General features: G+C 32.9%; 1 pseudogene; it reads right to left on the bottom strand.

Moving 5' to 3' along the window:
* Positions 1-4,512: 4,512 nt before the first annotated feature.
* On the bottom strand, positions 4,513-5,259 carry LOC123826958 (annotated as a pseudogene).
* Positions 5,260-5,620: the final 361 nt, after the last annotated feature.

The raw sequence follows: 5,620 nt of genomic DNA, 5'->3' as shown, positions 1-5,620 counted from the left end.
GTAAAATGTTTAATAACCTAAATAATCTAAAAGCCTGATTTCTAAAAGTATGGCAGAATGGCGGATTTTGATCCAGTCACCAGAGATACTGAGTTGTAACTGGTGATCACATATTTAATACAACACTGCATGTAGACTTACTCACATTTCTTAATGAATAAAATTGGTGATGGAGTTCAGGAGTTCACTAGAAATTCAAGTTAACTAGTTCATTCATTCACCGAGTTGTGATGATCAAGCTGGTGCAATAGTTAACATTACATAGGAACCATAGGCTAACAATGGCTTGTCTAGTTTCAGATTGGTAGCTAGGATTATGCTGCTAAGTCAACACATTTAAAATTAACATCAGATCTTTGATGACAGAGGAGATGAAATGCCATAAGTATTTGTACTTCCTTATACTTAATAATCAATTTGTTACAATTAATGCTAAGAAAACTTTTTTTCTAAGCAGTATTAATAGGTAAACTTAAAAAGATATAATACTCAAAGTAGTTCTAATTTTTAGTTTTCGAATGACTGCAACTAAAATGTTAAAAGTATTGTATTACAGGAAATTTCAGTTCCTCTAATCACTAGTTTGTTGTGAATCTACAAGAAGTGTGTATAGAAAGAAAACACATATCACCACTTTTTTTCTTTTACCTTTGGTTTTGAAAGCCTCTAAAAGTATTGCTTAGGAATGCTAGTTTAAATATTGGTAATTCATCTGTTTTGCCTTCTGTAGTAACCTTTATGTTTTATCCTATTTATTAATCATTAGTCAGTCCAGAATCATATAGCATGATTTCACTGAAACTATAACTGCAATTATGAAACATAACACAGCTAAATCATTACATCAATCAAAGGTAAAATGATTAATGGCCATTTTTCTATTTCAATTTTCTCTAAAGTATAGGTATATGTATTACTAGAGTAAAGATATCACAGTGTGATCCATAGAAAATGCAGTTATATGGTAGCTTATGCTTTTAAATTTTAAAAAGTTAGTGAGAGGGGTACATGGAATTTTATAATTTGGGCTCTGTTTTATATTATTTATTTATTTATTTATTTATTTTTATGTATTGATTTAATCTGCACTGTATTTTTTCATAACCATTTAGTCCCCTTATACACTCCTCCCCCAAGCGATCACCATACTGTGGGCTCTGTATCATTAACTGCACTCTATTAGTTTTATTATTTTCCAGAAGTCATATTTCTCTTTGGATCCAAGGTTTCTCATTGGTACGATGAGAGCTGCCCTTAAGTATCAGTTCAGGCAATGTGCGGAGCAATCAAGGCTATAGCTAGAAACAAATCAGAAGATGTGAAGCAAAATGCAAGATGTGAATTTCATATCCCAAATGTGTAGGTACCTAATGCCCTAACTGGATCAAAAGAAAAAAAGAATCAATTAAGCTTTCATGCAGTTAGGCAAATTCTGATAAAAATCATTACATTCTCTCTAAAAGTATTTGTCAAAAAACTTAAAAGAAAAAAGCTCTGAACTCATCATTTTAAGGTAAATGACAAATACATCTTCAATATTCCTTGCACATCAACAAAATCAGCAAATGAGTACAACTGGCACTTGCAATAAGCACTAGTTGTATGGTTTGTGTATGAGATAATTGCAATGCTTTGCTGGAAAATCTAATAAATCACAGAATGGTTATTTTCTAAAATCTATTTTTATGGAAATTAGAACCTGAATATTCCATTTATTACAATAAGAGAACTATGCAAGTTTTTCTGACAGACTCAATCACAAAGTATGTTGACTCATGAGAAGTAATTTTTTTGAATTCTTGGGAAAAGTGCTTTATATTCTAAAATTGAATGGCTTAATATTAAAATGTAACAAACTCTATAATTTTCACAACCTGGTTAATTTAATAAGATCCACATACCTGTTTTGACATAGAACTTGAAGAAAATAAATGTAATGATATTTTAAAATATGTATGACAATTTTCAAAACATGATTCACTTATGGTTTAATATTTTTAAGTAAAATATTTTATTTAGGCCAGATGCCTTATTATTTTACCTTCACCATATATCTAAATGTTTTCTTTTTTATTCAATTATTTTTTACCACTACTTGGTATGTATAATATTCAAGACTATATAAAAGATTATTCAAAGCAAGATATTTTAGAGGGCTTGAGTTCCACATAAAGTTGATCTTTTGGTCTCAAACAAGTAGACCATCGTGTAGCTACTATATTGTTAATTCAGTACCAAAGTTTTAATCTAAATTATAATCCATATTAGCTCAACTTTGACCCAATTTTCAAGTGTGATAGCATAAAATATGCAAATGATATAAGCACATGAAAATTTTATTTATTTATGTAATCCATCAATTTTGGACTTCTTAGCTGCATTCAGTTGTTCCCTAACACATTTTAATACATTTTAAAATTTAGTTCAAATTTAAGTAATTCATAGATAAAAATGAAAAAATGAAAAGCTTTTATTCTTCATGTCTTTTAATGGAAGTATAATTAACATGTAGCATATTAGTGTCAGATGTACAACTTAATTATTTGACATTTGTATACATTACAAAATTCTTGTCTTAAACTCTTTTAACTATAAAATAAATTTTACATAAAGTGAAATACTGGCTTCTTTCTCTTAGTGATAATCATGTAAGGTAACTCCATGTCTTTTCATGGTCTTATAGCTCATTTATTTTAGCTCTAAATATTATTGCATTATCTGGATGTGCCACACTATATTTATGCATTTATTTACTTATGGACATTTTACTTGCTTTCAAATTTTGGCACCTATAAATAAAGCTGCTATAAAGATTCATGTGCAGGCATTGGTGTGGATATAAGTGTTCAACTCCTTTGGGTAGATACCAAGTTGTATATTTGCTGAGTCATTTGGTAAGAATATGTTCAGTTTTGTAAGAAACCAGTAAGCTCCTTTCCAAAGTGGCTGCCCCATTTTGCATTTCCACCAGCAATGACTGAAAATTCCTGTTGCTCCAAATCCTGCTCACTTGGTGGTGTCAGTGTTCTAGGTTTTTGTCATTTTAATAGGTTTATGGTGGTATCTCATTTCTTTGATTAGCATTTTCTTGAAGACATATGATATGGAGCATCTTTTCATCTGCATATTTGCCATCTGTATGCCTTCTTTGGTAAGATATCTCTTAAGGTCTTTGTTCCATTTGTAAAAATCAATTTGTTTTCATTTTGTCACTTTTTAAGAGCTCTTTGTATATTTTAAGTAACAGTATTTTATCAGATGCATTTTCTTTAATTAAGATATGATTGACATAAAACATTGTGTAAATTTAAGGTATACCATATGTTGACTTGATGCATTTGCATATTGTGATATGATGACCACCATAGAAACAGCTAACACCTCTATTAGGTCACATCATTATCACTTCTTTTTCTCTCAGCAGCTTTGAAGTTTATCATATGGTATAGCTGACTCTCATAACTGTACTATGCATTACATCTCCAAAACTTATTTATGTACTAGTTACAAGTTTGTGCTCTTCAACAAAATCTCACCAAATCCCGCATACCCTGGATTTTGGTAACTACCATTTTACTATTCTATACTGTTTCTATGAGTTCAGTTGTTTCAGATTTCGCATGCAATTTATATCATACAGTGTGTCTTTATTTGTCAGGCTTATCTCACATAACATAATGCCCTCAAAGTATCCATCCATTCTGTTGCAAAAAGAATGATTTCTGTCCTTCAAGGACTAAATTATATTCCACAGTGTGTGTGTGTGTGTGTGTGTGTGTGTGTGTGTGTTTATGTGTATCTCACATCTTTATTCATGCATTTATTTACAGACACTTAGGTTATTTCTATATCTTGGTATTGTGAATGGCACTGTAGTTAAAATGGGAGGCAGGTATATTTTTGATCTACTATATTTTTCAGTATAGCCCCAGAAGTAGGGCTCCTGGATCTCATACTTCATACTGATTTCCATAATGGCTGAAACAACTTACAGTCCTATCAACAATGCACAGGGTTCCCTTTTCTCTACCTTTTCCCCAACACTTGTTTCTTGTGTTTTTTAAAATAGTCATTCTAACAAATGTGAAGTGATATCTAATGGTTTTTATTTGAATTTACCTGATTAGCATCTTCTCATGTACTTGTTAGTCTTTTGCATGTGTTTTTTGGTAATTAGATTGTTTATTTTTTTGTTATTAAGTTGTATAAGTTCTTTTATATTTTTATTAACCCCTTATGACATACATGATTTGAAAATATCTTCTCCCATTTCATAGGCTGACTTTTTATGCACAGTGGGTATCCTTTATCTTTATTATTTGTAGAAAAATGGAATTTAGAATTCAAACTATATATTACAAAATTAACAGCTGGAAGCAGCTGGAAGCATCTTCACAATACTTAGGAACTCTTCCTTGCTCACACAAGCAAGGATATTATTCCGTATTCAAAAAGCAGGACTTGTCTCAAGGGGACACGTTATACATCCTGTGGGTGCTCAGACCACACTGCTCAGGGCCCATCTGTGACTGTGTCTTCTTCCGGCCCCTCTTCACAGTCACTGGTGGAACGTGATCTGCCCTCTCTGCCAGGAATCTGTCCCAACTGCAGCAAGACCTTCAGACACTCTGCTGTAACCATAGTTGCCATGTTCTTATAGCATTCTTGAATGCTTCTACATCCCTGGAGACGGCCCATCTTTCTTATCAGTCAACAAACCAGAACCTGGATTGAAAGTTTTGCTCCTCCTGGCAATATCTTTTCTAAGGTGCACACCCTATTTGCCCTTGAACACTTTCTCTGCTTCCTGACATTCTTTCGGTTTTGCTTCTTGAAATCCAGTGCTGTGATTTGTGGAACTTTGTAAACTTTATATAGTCTGCCAAGTTCCTTGTTTGTTACAGGATATTTAGATAACTATTGAGAGATACCAAAGGGTCTAGATCATCTTCTTCCACAAAACCGTTGTTACTGAGAATGAGTTCTGTCAGACAGGGCAGAACCTAATCAAGTCCCTTACCTATATGGTATATTCTATTGCTGTTTACTAATATTTCCAGTTTTCTCAACAACAACAATAAAAAATAGCAACTAGTTTTCTGGTTTAATTGCCAGAGAAGTCAATAATATTGATTGGTCTAAGGTGGCACATAGATTTTCAATGACAGGAATTTTATATCCCCAGAGGTCCAGCGCAGGGTCCAGCGCAGGGTCCAGCACTTCACTGGTGTACAGCACCCCCTGTTTGATCAGCTCCATTCTCGGTTTCATCATCCTGCCCTACCTTCTTCTGGTGAACTGCTAGCAGCGCCTGACTGGCCACACAGACCTCCATACGTCTTCGTTTTGTTGTTTCCTTTGCTGTGCAGGTGCTTTTAACTTTGAAGCAGTCCCACTCGTCAATTTTTGCTTCTGTTGCCTTTATTTTCAATATCATTTACAAAAAAAATTATATATGTAATTTGCTAAGACTAATGGGAATTCTTTCCACTGTTTTTCCACTGGCAGTGTTAGAGTACCAGATCTTATGTTTAAGTTTTTAATCCATTTTGAGATTATTTTTGTGGATAGTGTCAGACAGCATTCCAATTTCTTTTTTTTTTTTGCATGTGGTTATCCA

The sequence above is a fragment of the Phyllostomus hastatus genome, unplaced genomic scaffold (assembly GCF_019186645.2).
Source record: "Phyllostomus hastatus isolate PE091 unplaced genomic scaffold, TTU_PhHast_1.1 phas_contig_86, whole genome shotgun sequence".
NCBI lineage: Eukaryota > Metazoa > Chordata > Mammalia > Chiroptera > Phyllostomidae > Phyllostomus > Phyllostomus hastatus.
Note: the sequence above shows the minus strand (reverse complement) of the source record. Positions and strands in the feature narration are given on the sequence as shown.